Source organism: Pongo abelii, chromosome 1 (genome assembly GCF_028885655.2).
Source record: "Pongo abelii isolate AG06213 chromosome 1, NHGRI_mPonAbe1-v2.0_pri, whole genome shotgun sequence".
Taxonomy (NCBI): Eukaryota; Metazoa; Chordata; class Mammalia; order Primates; family Hominidae; genus Pongo; species Pongo abelii.
In genome coordinates this window covers 45,011,387-45,028,144 of record NC_071985.2, presented here as the reverse complement: position 1 = coordinate 45,028,144, position 16,758 = coordinate 45,011,387, and the positions used below count along the sequence as shown (strand labels likewise).

Genomic DNA, 16,758 nt, shown 5'->3' with positions numbered 1-16,758 from the left:
TGACTTCTTCAATCCTTTGACTCTTACCAGCTTTGAAATCAGTCCTACTTCTTCCCTACACCTTTTCAATGATCCATGACATTTGAGGGCTGCGTTGTTTAGGGAGTATTTATTCCAGTATCTGAGCTCTTGATGCTGTGTAAGATTCTTGGGCTCAGCCAGGCATGGTGGCTCATGCCTATAATTCCAACGCTTTGTGAGACTGAAGCGGGAGGATCCCTTGAGCTAAGGGAGTACAAAAGTAGCCTGGGCAACATACCAAGACCCCATCTCTACGAAAACATTTTTTAAAAAAATTCACCAGACATGGTGGTGCATGCCTGTAGTCCCAGGCTCTCTGGAGGCAGAGGTGAGAGAATCACTTGAGCCAGGAGATTGAGGCCACAGTAAGCTATGATTGCAACACTGTCTCAAAACAAACAAACAAACAAAAACAACCTGTACTATACATCTTCTTAGTACCTTGTGATGGTGTCAGCTCCAAAGACTCTATGCACTATACTGTGACGATAGAAGACTGGGTCCCAGAGTAGGTAGCTACGACTTGGTGTTGGTTTGGGGAACTCTGGGAAGGAAGGGTCCACAACCTTCCCCCTCTGTGCCTAGCTCACTGCTGTGGAAACAGTGGGTAATCAGATTGATGGTGATTTTTTTCAAAGGCAGTAAGTCTGATGAGAAGGAGGGTAAAAAAATCCCTTTAAAAATTATTATAGTAGGGATCAACAAAATGAAAAGGCAACATACAGAATGGGAAAAAAATATTTGCAAACCATATATCTGATCAGGGATTAACATATAAAATATATAAGGAACTCATACAACTCAATAGCAAAACAAAACAAAAACAAATAACCAGAATTTTTTTTGAATGCACAAAGGACCTCAATCAACATTTTCCCAGAGAAGACATACAAATGACCCACAGGTATATGAAAAGGTGCTCGACATCATTAATCATCAGAGAAGTGTAAGGCAAAACCATAACAAGATATCACCTCATACCTGGTAGTGTGGCTACTCTCAAAAAGTCAAAAGATTACAAGTGATGTCAAGGGTGTGGAGAAAAGGGATCCCTGTACACTGTTGGTGGGAATGTAAACTGGTACAGCCATATGGAAAACAGTATGGAAGTTCCTTTAAAATATTAAAAATAGAACTACTGTAAGAACCAGCAATCCCACTTCTGGGAATATATCCAAAGGAAATGAAATCAGTATGTTAAAGAGAGATCTGCGCCTCCATGTTCATTGCAGCATTATTCACAATTGACAAGATGTGGAATCAGGAAAAGTATCTGTCTACAGGTGACTGGATAAAGAAAATGGGGGCTGGGTGTGGTGGCTCATGCCTGTTATCCCAGCACTTTGGGAGGCTGAGGTGGGCAGATGACCTGAGGTCAGGAGTTCAAGACCAGCCTGGCCAAAATGATGACGAAACCCTGTCTCATTAAAAATACAAAAATTAGCTGGGCGTGGTGGCGGGCGCCTGTAGTCCCAGTTGCTTGGGAAGCTGAGGCAGGAAAATCACTTGAAACCAGGAGGCAGAGGATGAGGTTGCAGTGAGCTGAGACCATGCCACTGCACTCCACCCTGGGCAACAAGGGTGAAACTCCGTCTAAAGAAAAAAAAAGAAACAAAGAAAGAAAATGTGATACGTAAGGAAATCCTGCCATTTGCGACAACATGGACAAATCTGGAGGACTTTATGCTAAATGAAATAAGCTAGAAACAGAAAGACAAATACTATATTATTTCACTTATATGTGGAATCCAGAAAAGTTAAACTCATAGAAACAGCAGAATGGTTACCATGGGGCTGGCAGGTGAGGGAAACGAATAGATCTTGATCAAAGAGTACATATTTTCAGTTGTAAGATGAATAAATTTTGGGGATCTAACATACAGTACAGTGACTATAGTTATTAATAATGTATGGTGTACTTGAAATTTGCTAAGAGTGTAATCTCAAGTGTTCTCACCACAGACACACATGCACAGACTTTAAAAATAGTGGAGAAATTAAATTTAAGAACTAGGAGAATCACCAAATATATAGAATCTGTGAGTTTAGCCTACCCTCTAGTGGGAAAATTAAGTTCAACAGTCTGCCTAAAGAAGCTTCAAGAAGCACTCCAGGAAGATTTTATGCTGAAGTACAAGATGGCACTTGTGGTGTTCTTGATGCAACATAAATGAAGCAAACAGATTCATTTTATGCTATCTCGGGTGGACTTTGCAATGTTAAGAAGCCAATCTTTCAATAGCTCACCATTGCCTGTAGGATAAAATCGTTTGCCTTAGCCTGATGGAAGTGTAGTCTCCAATGTGATCTTACCCCTCTCTATCTCCTTCTGCTCCAACAAGATTAAGTTATTCCCCATTCTCTAAATACACCTTGCAGTCCCCACATTCCTTCCAGATTTCCTGTTTTCCTCCCTACTGTGCCTAGCTCACTGCTGTGGAAGCAGTGGGTAATCAGTAAGCAAATTTTTGATTGATTAATCCCATTCAGTTTATTTAATTTTAAACAGCAGGTTTTGTTATCCCGGAAGAGAGTGTGATGTAACAAAGCCTTGGGGAGGAAAAAACTTGAAGACCCCTTTATCTATTCTTGCCTTTTTAAGGAGGCCTGGATAGACACCATTTCCCTTCCTTAAAACTTAAGTGGTATAATTTATTTCCACATCTCATTCATAGAAACAGTGCTAGCAGTTTTTCCTTATCTAACACAGTGGGTGCTGAAAAAAATATGTCTAAATAAATAAATGTCTGTGTTTCGCTCATTACAATTTCTTCAGTACACCTTTAACATTGTTTAAACTGTTTTACTGTTTAACTTGTTTAAACTGTTTAAACTGAATTATGATCATGCAGTTTCCCTCCTGAAAACTCAAGGTCCCAGCTACCCTTATTTTATAAACCCTGCTTTCCTGTCCATCTTCATCTGCAGCCACTCCATTTTATGTTGAAATTGTTTGTTTCTTTGTGTGTCTTCTTTCCTAGACTGTTAGCAGGACCCATGTCCTACTCATCTCAGACTCTAGGGCTAGCGCAGAGCCTAACCTGTAACAGACGATCAGTAAATGTTTGTTGAATTAAATCACTCCATTCTGGCACATTTTGAGTCTGTTCCTTCTAATCTTATTCACAACGGAAAAAAGTAACAGAATGGTAAAACTTTAGAATTACGAGTTATCTCGAGGCCATCTAATCAATTTCCCTTATTTTATAAATGTGGAAACCCAGGCCTGCTCAGGATCACAGTTTGTTGGTCTTTGTTCTATAAGAATCAGACAATTGTAGGAAAGAAAAATTCCTCCAGCTGAGGCTGAGCTATTTTGTTGTTCATTGTGTTCAGAAGCCACTAGTTCCCAGAAACTAAAATAAATTCCCTTATCAGTATTTGAAATTTCATAATCTTGTGTTCCACGCCCCATGTGTCAGGGTTGATGAAATTGATTTTAGGTGGCTGGGCGCAGTGGCTCATGCCTGTAATCCCAGCACTTTGGGAGGCCGAGGCGGGCGGATCACCTGAGGTAAGGAGTTCGAAATCAGCCTGGCTAACATGGTGAAGCCCCGTTTCTACTAAAAATACAAAAAATTAGCCAGGCGTGGTGGCTCGCACCTATAATCCCAGCTTCTCGGGAGGCTGAGGCAGGAGAATCGCTTGAATCGAAGAAGTGGAGATTGCAGTGAGCCGAGGTCGCGCCATTGTACTCCAGCTTGGACAACAAGAGCGAGACTCCGTCTCAAAGAAAAAAAAAAAAAAAAAGAAATTGATTTTAGGAAAAACTAGGCTGATCTGGAGATTTGTATTCTTAATACTCTATGTTGCTCCCACTGGTGCACACTGCTTTGGGAGGATTCATCTTGTGAGACTGTCTTGAAAACTGCAACTTGAGGCCGGTGCGGTGGTTCACACCTGTAATCCCAGCACTTTGGGAGGCAGAGGCAGGCGGATCACCTGACGTAAGGAGTTTGAGACCAGCCTGGCCAACATGGTGAAACCCCATCTCTACTAAAAAAATTCAAAAATATTAGCCGGGCGTGGTGGCAGGCGCCTTTAATCCCAGCTACTTGGGAGGCTGAGGCAGGAGAATTGCTTGAACTTGGGAGGCAGAGGTTGCAGTGAGCCGAGATCCTGCCACGCCACTCCAGCCTGGGCGACTGAGTAAGACTCCGGCTCAAAAAAAAAAAAAAAGAAAAGAAAAGAAAAGAAAACTGCAACTTGCCTGAAAGGGGAGGAAAGGCAAAATTCAATCTAAATTTAAATTAAAGGTCTAAACTCCTTTTCCCGCAATCTTAATTCAGACCTTTCCACAATCACGTCTATTTTCTTATAGTATTAGCTCCTCTGTGCATGAATCAAAAGTGTCTTTCCTTCTTTTGTGCTAAGTAATACTTAACTAACAACTACGTCATCTGATGAGTGGAAATGTATTTTTCATTAATGGGAGAGATGTTGTAATCTAGTTTGGTAGAATAATTAAAATTAAGAGATCTTATCAGGGAAGTGATAAATAGAAGGCAGAAGTATAATAAAAAGAGGTTGCTCCCTGGCACAGCTGCAAAGATTGAAAGAAAAAAAAAGAAGAAAGGAAGGAAAGAAGGAAGGAAGGAAGGAAAGAGTGGTTGTAACCCTATGTCTAAATTTTGAATATTCATCTTGGTTGCCCATTTTTCTGTCATTTACTACCATTAATTTCCTTTTAGAGAGTTTAGTAAATACTGGTAACTTATCAAACATGAAACAGCTGAAGAACACGTGTTTTAAGTGAATGGAACAAAAAGAAAAGGAAAGGAAAATATTTGTTTTGCTTTATCTTGCTAAAACAAAAAACAAAAAAAACCTTTAATTCTAATTAAAACCTAAATGTAGCTACTTAAAAGGAAGCAGGCCGGGCGCGGTGGCTCACGCCTATAATCCCAGCACTTTGGAAGGCCAAGGTGGGCGGACCATGAGCTCAAGAAATCGAGACCGTCCTGGCCAACATGATGAAACTCCGTCTTTTCCAAAAATACAAAATTAGCTGGGCGTGGTGGCGCGCGCCTGTAGTCTCAGCTACTCGGCAGGCTGAGGCAGGAGAATCACTTGAACCCGGGAGGCGGAGGTTGCAGTGAGCCTAGATCGCGCTACTGCACTCCAGCCTGGTGACAGAGTAAGACACCATCTCAAACTAAAGAAAAAAAAAAGTAGCAACCTATATGAAGTAAACAGAAGCAACCTGTATTACGAAGCGCCCGGATAGCTCAGTCGGTAGAGCATCAGACTTTTAATCTGAGGGTCCAGGGTTCAAGTCCCTGTTCGGGCGTTTGTAGTTTTCGTTACTTTAAATGGGTAAATATTATCCCATCAAGTGCAAAATGCAGACATTGTCAACCCTAACATTTCAAGTTGAATTCAGATCATTTTTCACTGGTTTCAGAATATGCTAGACAGACATATTTTCAGGGAGAAAAAAATGACTGAAAAGTTATTTAATTTCTTGGCAAGTATCGAGGTCTGGCACGGTGGTTTCCCAGAAAAATATTTGTTTTTTGATGGCTCATAATTGAGAAAGGAAGAAAAGAAACTTAAAAGCAAGCACCTTGTGCTCTCACCACAAAAAAAGTATGCGAGGTAATGCATACCCTCATCAGTTTGATTTAATCATTCAACAATATATACGTATTTCAGAACATAGTGTTGCATACCGTAATGTATACAATTTGTATTTGTCCATTAAGGAAAAAAGACAAGCCGCCCGAACAGGGACTTGAACCCTGGACCCTCAGATTAAAAGTCTGATGCTCTACCGACTGAGCTATCCGGGCTCCCCCAGACAACCGCTCCTTCTGCTATTTCTTACATAAGAATGAGGACCCTTGAGTGATTGCATCATCCACACTGTGAGACTGCTTTAACGCCAAGGAAGTTCGTGATTCGTGCGAATCACAGGAAAAACAGAAGGCCCAAATTCTGCGCCTTTCACCAGCATCACCAGCTAATTCAGAATTGCGAGATATTTATGCGCCTAGTAAGCATGATTAGGTAGGCTTTTTTTAGTTGTAATTACATAGGTTCAGGATTAAAAGAATGGCGAGGTGTCACTTTTGAAGTGCTGTAATAACCTTCGATCTATTTTACCACTGATAACAGGATGGGCATCAGTGCTAAAACCTATCCAATAATAGAAAAAAATGAATCTGTCTAAGAGATTATGAATATGCTGTTCTGAAGCTATCGGGTTGCACTGTGCGGTATAAAGTGAGAGAAAGGAAGGATGGTGAGGTTATCCAGTAGGTCCCCTGAAAGCATCCACGTTGTTTTTTTTTTTTTTTGAGACGGAGTCTCCCTCTGTCGCCCAGGCTGGCGTGCAATGGCACGATCTCTCGGCTCACTGCAACCTCCGCCTCCCAGGTTCAAGCAATTCTCCTGCCTCAGCCTCCCGAGTAGCTGGGATTACAGGCGCCTGCCACCAGGCCCTGCTAATTTTTGTATTTTTAGTAGAGACCGGGTTTCATCGTGTTGGCCAATCTGGTCTCGAATTCCTGACCTCCGGTGATTCGCCCGGCGCAGCTAAGTAATTTTAAGGGGCGCAGACTCTGGAGGAGTTCACCAGCAGCGACCTTGGGGGCAGAAGCCCTACTAAGTTACAGAGACAAGAAAACTGAACATGGCATTGAAGAGAGATTGTTTTGATCTTGGCATTGGAGGTTCTTCCCTTCCGTAGCCATCAGTAATTTGAGCACTGCCGTTTGCTATGGAGCTGGTGTTGAGAATGACCACGGTAGAGCTTTGAGAGTGGGACACTAAAGGTCTTTGTTAGCTGATGCTACTTCACCTTAATTCCATCCTTAACCTCTTTCGGGGTGATTGCTCTGGTCCAGCAATTCCACTTTTAGGAATTTGTCCTGAAGAAATAATCAGGGGTGACCGGGCGCGGTGGCTCACGCCTGTAATCCCAGCACTTTGGGAGGCCCAGGAGGGCGGACCACGAGGTCAGAAGTTCGAGACCAGCCTGATCTACATGGTGAAACCCCGTCTCTACCAAAAAATACAAAGAAGTTAGTCAGGCGTGGTGGCGCACTCCTGTAATCCCATCTACTCAGGAGGCTGAGTCAGGAGAATCGCTTGAAGCTGGGAGGCGGAGGTTGCAGTGAGCCGAGATAAAACCACTGCACTCCAGCCTGGGCGACAGGGCGAGACTCTGTCTCAAAAAAAAAAAAAAAAAAGAAGATTCAGGGGTGTACAAAAAGATCTGACTACAGGAGAGATCGTCATGGCATTTTAATCAGAAACGAGAAAAATAGCTACATAAATTACGGTACGGCCTTAATTATTATGCAGCCATTAATAATCATGTTTCGGAAGAATAGGATTTGGGAAAAAACAGAAAACATTTTTAAGTTAGGAAACATTTCAAATCAATAGTGTTTTGTTTGTTTTGTATTTTCAAGAAAAGGGTGCATATATGTGCACTGAAAAACAAAGGATAAAAAAAGACAACAAATAAAGGATAAATGCTTATACAAAACCTGGGTTCTGAAGTTAGGTGCCCTCTTTGAATCCTGACTACCATTGTGTAACCTTGAGCAAGCTATTTCTCTGTGTGTCAGGACAATAGGATGACTGTGAGATTTAAATAATATAGTATATAGACATTGTTTGCAATAGTGTCTGACATGTAATAAGCATTCATGGAGGCACATAAAGATTTAATGGCAAAGATGTAACAAGAACAGATCCTATGGATCCTGCTCTTTCAACCTTCTCTGACACCATTCACCTTTCAACAAAGAATTAACATATTTGATTGAAGTGGAACGAGATGTATAAAGCTGATTTTTAAGGCTGAGCACGGTATCCCAGCACTTTGGGAGGCCAAGATGGGAGGACTGCTTGAGGCCAGGAGTTCGAGAGCAGCCTAGACAACATAGCGAGACCTGCCCCCTCCCGCCACCACCCTCCCCCAACATAATCAATCAATAAACTGGGCGTGGTGGTGCCTGGCTGTGATTCCTGCTACTGGAGAGGCTGAGGTGGGAGGATCGCTCTTGCCCAGGAGTTCAAGATCAGCTTGGGCAACATGGTGAAACTCCCTCTCTACAAAAAAATACAAAAATTAAAAATTAGCTGAGTGTGGTGGCGTGAGCCTATAGTTTCAGCTACTTAGGAGGCTGAGGTGGGAGAATAGCTTGGGCCCAGGAGGTGGAGACTGCAGTGAGCCAGGATGGAGCCACTGTGCTCCAGTCAGGGCACTGTATGTTGGATCTGCATGTTACAACATGCACAAAAATAAATTCTGAACACATTAATGCCCTAAGTGTGAAAAGCAAATCTTTCTAGCTGGCCCTTTGGACCCTTAAAAAAAGAAAAGCAAATCTTCAGAACTTTTAGAAGAAAATATATGAGAGTATCTTTATGACCCAGAGATGGGGAAGAATCTCTTATATAATAAATTTTTAAAAAGCACAAAATATAAGAAAATTAACAAATTTTATTTCATTAAAAATTGTTAATCAAAGACAATGTTTAAAAAGTGAAAAGCTACATCTGTGAAGTCATTATTTATAACACATATAACCAAGAAGGATTAATATCCAGATTATATGGAAAACTCCTACAAATCAATAAGTAAAAGACAAGCCTGCTGTGGTGGCTCACACCTATTATCCCAGCACTTTGGGAGGCCGAGGCAGGTGGATCACCTGAGGTCAGGAGATTGAGACCATCCTGGCTAACACAGTGAAACCCCGTCTCTACCAAAAATACAAAAAATTAGCCAGGCATGGTGGCGGGCACCTGTAGTACCAGCTACTTGGGAGGCTGAGGCAGAATTGCTTGAACCCAGGAAACAGAGGTGGCAGTGAGCCGAGATTGCACCACTGCACTCCAGCCTGGGCGACAGAGCAAGACTCTGTCTCAAAAAAAAAAAAAAAAAAAAAAAGTAAAAGACAATCCAATAGAAAAATGGGCAAAAGGTCTGATTAGGCAATTCATATATAGGAACCTTAAGTCAGCAGGGTGTGGTGGCTCATGCCTGTAATTCTAGCACTTTGGGAGGCCGAGGCAGGCAGATCACAAGGTCAGGAGATTGAGACCATCCTGGCTAACACAGTGAAACCCTGTCTCTACTAAAAATACAAAAACTTAGCCAGGCGTCGTGGCGGGTGCCTGTGGTCCCAGCTGCTCAGGAGGCTGAGGCAGGAGAATGGCTTGAATTCAGGAGGCGGAGTTTGCAGTGAGCCGAGATCCCGCCACTGCACTCCAGCCTGGGTGACAGAGCGAGACTCTGTCTCAAAAAAAAAAGGAACCTTAAGTCGATAAATATGAAAAAGTGCTCAACCTTACTAATAATCATGGACCTATAAAACAAATCACCGTGAGAAACCATTTTGCATCTATCAGATCGTTTTTTATAATTTGAAAATGCCAAAGTACTGGCAAACATATGCAGCAAGATAATTCTTTTTTTTGAGACAGAGTCTCACTCTGTCGCCAGGCTGGAGTGCAGTGGCGGGATCTCAGCTCACTGCAACCTCCGCCTCCCGGGTTCAAGCGATTCTCTTGCCTCGGCCTCCTGAGTAGCTGGGACTACAGGCACGCGCCACCATGCCCAGATAATTTTTGTATTTTTAGTAGAGACAGGGTTTCACCGTGTTGGCCAGGCTGGTCTCAAACTCCTGACCTCAGGTGATCTGCCCGCCTCGGCCTCCCAAAGTGCTGGGATTACAGGCGTGAACCACTGCGCCCGGCCAAGGTAATTCTTATACACATCTGTCAGGAGTGAGTATTTTTCTACGATCACTTTGGAGAGCACTTTGGTATGGTCTAATAGGGTGGACAACATATATAGTCTGTGACTCAATAATTTCCTCTAGAGTACACGTGGAGATAAGCATGAGAATGATAACAGCATTGTTTGCAACGGCCAACAATTGAATAATGCCTAAGTATTTATTAAAGGAGGAGATGAATAAAAATTGTGGTGCATCCGTTACTATTATGGGCTGAATGTGTCCCTCTCAAACTTCATGTTGAACACCACCCCCAGTACTTCAGAATGGGAATGTATTTGGAGACAGGGCCTTTAAAGAGGTGATTAAGGTAAAATGAGGTCACATGGATGGGCCCAATATGATTAGTGTTCTCATAAGAAGAGGAGATTAGGATACAGACAACATACAGACAATGGGCAATCATACGAGGACACAGTGGAAAGACAGGCTGCACTCCAGCCTGGCAACAGAGGGGAACTCCACCTCAAAAAAAAAAAACAAAACAAAGCAAAACAACCACACACAAAAAATTAGCTGGGCGTCCTGGTGGGTGCGACCTGTGGGATTACAAGATTACACCTATAATCCTAACACTTTGGGAGGCCAAGTGGGGAGGATCACTTGAGGCCAGGAGTTCAAGACCAGATTGGGCAACATAGTAAGACCCTGTGTCTTTTTTTTTTTTTTTTAATTAGAAGATGAGCAATCACTCACAAATCAGTGTCAACCATGATAGGATAAACTCTATTCTTCACCACGGCCTAGTCAACATATTTATCAAGTCAAGGAAAGAGGGCATCAGGAGAAATCTAACTTGCTAACAACTTGATCTTCAACTTCCAGCTTCCAGAACTATGAGAAAATAAATTTGTTTAAGCCATTCAGTGGTATTTTGTTATGGCAACTCTAGAAAACTAACACAATTACTATACAACAATTCATTATACATTTATACAATTCAGTATATTACTATAGAACAACGTTAAAACATTAAAAATGAATTAACCAGGGCCAGGTGCGGTGGCTCACACCTGTCATGCCAGCACTTTGGGAGGCTGAGGCGGGTGGATCACGAGGTCAAGAGTTTGAGACCAGCCTGGCCAACATGGTGAAACCCTGTCTCTACTAAGAATACAAAATTTAGCCAGGCATGGTGGCACGTGCCTGTAATCCCATCTACTCTGGAGGCCGAGGCAGGAGAATCGCTTGAACCCTGGAGATGGAGATTGCAGTGAGCCAACATTGCGCCACTGCACTCCAGCCTGGGTGACGGAGCAAGACTCTGTCTCGAACAACAACAAAACTAAATTAACCATAACTACACGGTTTAACAGCACTGAACTTCACAATGCTGAGCAAAAATGTAAGTTGCAGTAGACTGCATATAGTTTGATGCCATTTATAAAAATTTTAAAAGCATAAACAGATTTTTAAGGAATATATACACATATAAACTCTAAAAGTCTAAAGAAATGCATGGCAGGGGTAAATACCAAATTCAAGATAATGGTTCCCAGAGGATGAAGAAAGGAGATACCACAGAGGTGACTACAGGGAACTTCTTTGTATGTGTATTGTTCTTAGGAAGAGGAATGGGAAAAGGGAGATCATATTCTTTTCTTTTTTGTATGTGTATTGTTCTTAGGAAGAGGAATGGGAAAAGGGAGATCATATTCTTTTCTTTTTTTTTTGAGACAGAGTCTCACTCTGTTGCCTAGGGTGGAGTGCAATGGCACCATCTCAGCTCACTGCAACCTTCACCTCCAGGGTTGATGTGATTCTCCTGCCTCAGCCTCCCGAGTAGCTGGGATTACAGGCATGCGCCACCACACCTGGCTAATTGTTTTGTATTTTTAGTAGAGATGGGGTTTTGCCACATTGGGCAGGCTGGTCTTGAACTCTCGACCCCAGGTGATCCGTCCGCCTCAGCATCCCAAAGTGCTGGGATTACAGGCCTGAGCCACCGCGCCCAGCTGGGAGATCATATTCTTTATACCTTTTGATATGTATAAAGTCATTAATTATATTTTTTTTCAGAAAGGCTATAGACCAATAATACTGACTTTTAATTTTTTTTAAAACTAGAAGGGCCATAAAAAATGGCGAATTCAGCTATTTTATTTTACAGATTAGGGAACTGAAGACCGGAAACCTGTGTAACTTCTTCTGGTTTCTAGAAATAGCTAGACTAGAACCCAGATTTCCTGTCTTTTTAATCGAATCAATGGTTTGTGAGCATAGTTCTTAAAGAAGGAAGTGGTGATCACTCAGTTGAGTTTTTAAGCCAATTTCCAATTTCATTTCTTTCTTTCTTTTTTTTTTTTTTTTTTTTTGAGATGGAGTCTTCCTCTGTCGCCCACGCTGGAGCGTAGTGGCACGTGCCTGTAATCCCAGCGACTTGGGAGGCTGAGGCAGGAGAATCGTTTGAATCCGGGAGGCAGAGAACGCAGTGAGCTGAGATCGTGCCACTGCACTCCAGCCTGGCAACAGAAGGGAACTCCTTCCCAAAAACAAAACAAAATAAAACAACCACACACACACAGAATTAGCTGGGTGTGCTGGTGGGTGCCACCTGTAGGATTATAAGATTACAACTGTAATCCTAACACTTTGGGAGGCCAAGGTGTGGGGGAGGATCACTTGAGGCCAGGAGTTCAAGACCAGACTGGGCAACATAGTAAGACCCTGTGTCTATTTTTTTTTAAAAAATTAGAAGATGAGCAATTACTCACAAATCAGTGTCAACCATGATGGGAAAAACTCTATTCTTCACCATGGATGGCCTCATCAACATATTTAACAACATTTTGTTTTTTTTTGATTGACTGAGATAGAGTCTGGCTCCATCACCCAGGCTAGAGTGCAGTGGAGCAATCTCGGCTCACTGCAATCTCCTCCTCCCCGTTAAAGCGATTCTCCTCCCTCAGCCTCCCAAGTAGCTGGGATTACAGGCACCTACCACTGCACCCGGCTAATCTTTTTTGTATCTTTAGTAGAGACAGTGTTTTACCATGTTGGCCAGGCTGGTCTCGAACTCCTGACCTCACGTGATCCACCTGCTTCGGCCTCCCAAAGTGCTGGGATTACAGGCATAAGCCACTGCACCGGGCCCTGGAGGTTTTAAATGAAGACAAATTAAAGATGTTGGTCAATATTTTGCCCAAATTGAAAAGGCTCATCTCTCTTAACCTAGAGGAGGTTAACTGCAGCTCATCAATCATTGCACTTACCACATTCTTTTTGCCTGGACAGTCTGACTCCTCCACTAGACAGATTTCAGGTCTTGTTTTGGAATCCTCCAGATTGGTGCTTGGTACACATTAGGATGCTCAGCTAATTAATTTTTTTTTTTTTTTTTTTTTGTAGAGATGGAGTTCTCACCTTCTTTCCCAGGCTGGTCTTGAACTCCTGGGCTTAAACGATCCTCCCACCTTGGCCTCCCAAAGGGTTGGGATTACAGGTGTGAGCCACTGCACCTGGCCTCAACAAATACTTGTTGATCTCACAGAAACTGAATTGCATGAACAGATCATATTCCAAGACTCCAAGAGACATTAGGAAAGGATCCAAACTAACCAGATGCTATTTAAAAGTTACAAAAAAAAATTCCTGTTGAAAGTTTTAAAAAATACTAATTGCACAAAAGGACAGGGGAAATAGTTGACAGTGGTTCACCTAAAAAAAGCACCCTTGACCTTTTTTTTTTTTTTTGAGTGAGGTGGTTGCAGATTTCTATGAAAAAGAAGTTAATTCTTCAGCTCCTTAATGGAACCCTGGATCTCCCAGCTATGCAGGAGGTTATGCTAGAAGTAGAACAAAGTGGAATGTACAAATTTAAGGAAGGTTACTGCCCTGTGTTCTTTTGCATGGGTCTGTATCTAGCATTGGGAGCCACGTTTTGTTGTTGCTTATTGGAAGAGATAAGAATGGTATATACACGAGTAACTAAAAAAAATACGTGGTAAATGCTAAAAGACAGGTGCAAAGAACACTGAGATGGAGCTTTCTTGGGTTACACAGCCAGTTTTAATGTTTCCTAATATAGAAGAGCTTTCAACAAACCTCTCAGGCAGGCTGTCTTCAAATGACATTACTTCCCCCAAATACCTAATTAATTTATTTCAGAACGACTCTAAATGTTAGAGGATTTTCTGAGCTTAAATATACTGCCTTGTAATTTCTATTGGTTTTAGTTCTGCACTTTGGAGAAGAGAATAAGGCTCCGTTATTTCCAATATTATACTATTCAGTTATTTGAAGACAGCTTCCAATTTCTATGTTCAACCCTTTCCCTCTTTTTTTTTTTTTTTTTTTTTGAGATGGAGTTTCGCTCTTGTCACCCAGGCTGGAGTGCAATGGCGCTATCTCGGCTCAATGCAACCTTCGCCTCCCGGGTTCAAGCGATTCTCCTGCCTCGGCCTCCTGAGTAGCTAGGATTACAGGCGACCGCCACCATGCCCGGCTAATTTTTTGTATTTTTAGTAGAGACAGGGGTTTCGCCATGTTGGGCAGGATGGTCTCGAACTGCTGACCTCAGGTGATCCGCCCGCCTTGGCCTCCCAAAGTGCGCTGGGATTACACGGGTGAGCCACTGCGCCCGGCCTCCCTCGTTTATATGCAGGTTAAAAACTCCCTTGAGCCTTCAATTATTTCTTTTTCTTTTCTTTTTTTTTGAGGAGTTTCACTCTTGTTGCCCAGGCTGGAATGGCGCTATCTCGGCTCACTGCAACCTCCGCCTCCCAGGTTCAAACGATTCTCCTGAGTAGCTGGGATTACAGGCATGCGCCACCACACCCGACTAATTTTGTATTTTTAGTAGAAACAGGGTTTCTCCATATTGGTCAGACTGGTCTCGAACTCCTGACCTCAGGTGATCCGCCTGCCTTAGGCCTCCCAAAGTGCTGGGATTACAGGCGTGAGCCACAGCGGCTGGTGCCTTGAACTATTTATTTGACATAGCTTCAAGCTTCCTTGCTACCCTAGTGCCGCCATCGCTCCGTTTCCCCTCCCTGCCACCCTTGGGGAGTAAGGGTGAGTACTGGGGAATGGCAGAGGAAGCGTAGTTTTTCCGAAGAGCTGAAGGCAGCCTGTGATTATGACCTTAGCTCTTCCCCTTCTCTGTTTTCTGGTCTCCTAATACACGTCTGTAAATATCACAAGACCCCGCAAGTCCCTCACTTGTTATCTCTTTAAATCCGACGACTTTCAACCGTCCGGGCCCCACGACTCTCTCCCCGGACTAGGATCTACTCTATGGTAGTGAGCTCAGCCTTTCTAGCTCTCTAGTCCTCCCATTGCTCCATCTATGGTTTCCGGAGGCCTCACCGGAAGCCCTCGTGTGAGGCTGTGTGGGAGGCCGGAAGTTGCGGCTTCATTACTCGCCATTTCAAAATGCTGCCGAGGCCCTAGGACCTGTGACTGCCACCCCTCCCCCCACCCGGGCTCGGCGGGGGAGCGACTCATGGAGCTGCCGTAAGGTGTGGCTCTTGGCCTTCGTCGGCGGGGTGCCGGGAGCGGGAGCTGGAGAGTGAGGAGCAGGCGGCCGTACCGCCAATTGTGCGGGTAGCGGGCGGGAGGAGCTTGAGAGGTGGGTCGGGCGGCGTGGGGAAGGCCGCGCCAGGCGGAAGAAGGGCTCGGGGGGAGGGGAAGAGTTGTGGGATGAGGGCTCGCGGAAGGTAAAAGTGGAGGTGGGGTGACGTGATGTAACTTTGGCCAACAGGTGACAAACCTAAAGTCGACGTAGTTGAATTGAGTTTAAGTGGACACAACATTTGAGGACTATTGAGGCAATTTGGAGAAAAGAGGTGGGAGAGGGAGGCGGGGAGAATGACATTGACGTGTCTTAAGTTTTTAAGTTAGTTTTTAGGGCTGCGGACAGTCTACCTTAGAGGCACTTGAGTGCTTGTTTGAAAATGCTTGTTTTGGCTTGGCGCAGTGGCTCACGCCTGTAATCCCAGCACTTTGGGAGGCCGAGGTGGGTGGATCTACCTGAGGTCAGGAGTTCGAGACCAACCTGGCCAACCTGGTGAAACCCCGTCTCTACTAAAAATACAAAAATATTAGATGTGTGTGGTGGCGCATGCCTGTAATCCCAGCTACTCGGGAGGCTGAGGCAGGAGAATCACTTGAACCCGTGGGCGGGGGTTGCAGTGAGTCAAGATCGCGCCACTGCACTCCAGCTTGGGCTACAGAGGGAGATTCCCGTCTCAAAAAAAAAAAGAAAAAAAGAAAGAAAAAATGTTCGTTTTGGGGCCACACTGAAACCTACAGACAGTATCGAGATGGGGCTCAGAGAAATATATTTTAATGAGCACACCTCCCAGTGATTTTTGTATACCTTAAAGCTTGAAAACCACAGGTTTTTTTTGTTGTGTTTTTGTTTTGTTTTGTTTTTTTTTGAGTGGAGTTTCGCTGTTTTTGCCCAGGCTGGAGTACAGTGGCGCGATCTTGGCTCATTGCAACTTCTGCCTCACGGGTTCAAGTGATTCTTCTGCCTCAGCCTCCTGGGTCGCTGGGATTACAGGTGTGCGCCACCACGCCTGGCTAATTTAGTGTTTTATTAGAGATGGGGTTTCACCAGGTTGGCCAGGCTGTTCTCAAACTCCAGACCTCAGGTGATCCGCCCACCTCGGCCTCTGAAAGTGTTGGGATTACAGGGGTGAGCCACAGTGCCCGGCCGAAAACCACAGTTTAAAAGCGACACCTGGAGAAAATGCTGCAGCTCTGTGGTGTTGGCACGTGGAACTAGTATCTGTCAAAGATACCTGGAACCTCTTGGTGTTAAGTATTACTGTATCTCAGTTTAGATTTAGTCTTCCCTCTCCTCGTACTTTTTTTTTTTTTTAATAGATGGGATTTCGGCCAGGCCCAGTGGCTCACACCTTTAATCCCAGCACTTTGGGAGGCCAAGGGGGCAGGATTGCTTGAGTCTCGGAGTTCGACAGCAGCCTAGGCAACAAACTCAGCCCCATCTCTGCAAAAAATAAAAAAATCAGTG

The 16,758-nt window shown here is 43.7% G+C and overlaps 1 protein-coding gene, 1 long non-coding RNA gene and 2 other non-coding genes across 12 annotated transcripts in view; 2 read left to right on the top strand and 2 right to left on the bottom strand.

Annotated features, from left to right (window-relative positions):
- The first annotated feature begins 5,238 nt into the window (after nt 1-5,238).
- TRNAK-UUU (transfer RNA lysine (anticodon UUU)) lies at nt 5,239-5,311 on the top strand. Its single transcript has one exon. It is a non-coding gene; the product is annotated as a tRNA-Lys (tRNA).
- Nucleotides 5,312-5,740: 429 nt separating this feature from the next.
- On the bottom strand, nt 5,741-5,813 carry TRNAK-UUU (transfer RNA lysine (anticodon UUU)). Its single transcript has one exon. It is a non-coding gene; the product is annotated as a tRNA-Lys (tRNA).
- A 6,243-nt stretch (nt 5,814-12,056) lies between these two features.
- On the bottom strand, nt 12,057-15,102 carry LOC129048256 (uncharacterized). The gene is made up of 2 exons (XR_008510462.1): nt 12,992-15,102; nt 12,057-12,872 (listed from the first exon to the last, which is right to left on the bottom strand). It is a non-coding gene; the product is annotated as an uncharacterized LOC129048256 (long non-coding RNA).
- The window catches only part of MDM4 (MDM4 regulator of p53), a 41,361-nt gene continuing 39,697 nt past the window's right edge, over nt 15,095-16,758 (top strand). For 4 of the 9 annotated variants that reach the window (XM_054522340.2, XM_054522338.2, XM_054522346.2 and 1 more), the window contains exon 1: nt 15,095-15,238. The gene's annotated coding sequence lies outside the window, so the exon portion shown is untranslated. Of the gene's footprint in view, nt 15,349-16,758 lie in introns of all 9 variants that reach the window. The other 5 variants (XM_063725720.1, XM_054522325.2, XM_002809566.5 and 2 more) reach the window with 4 other exon arrangements.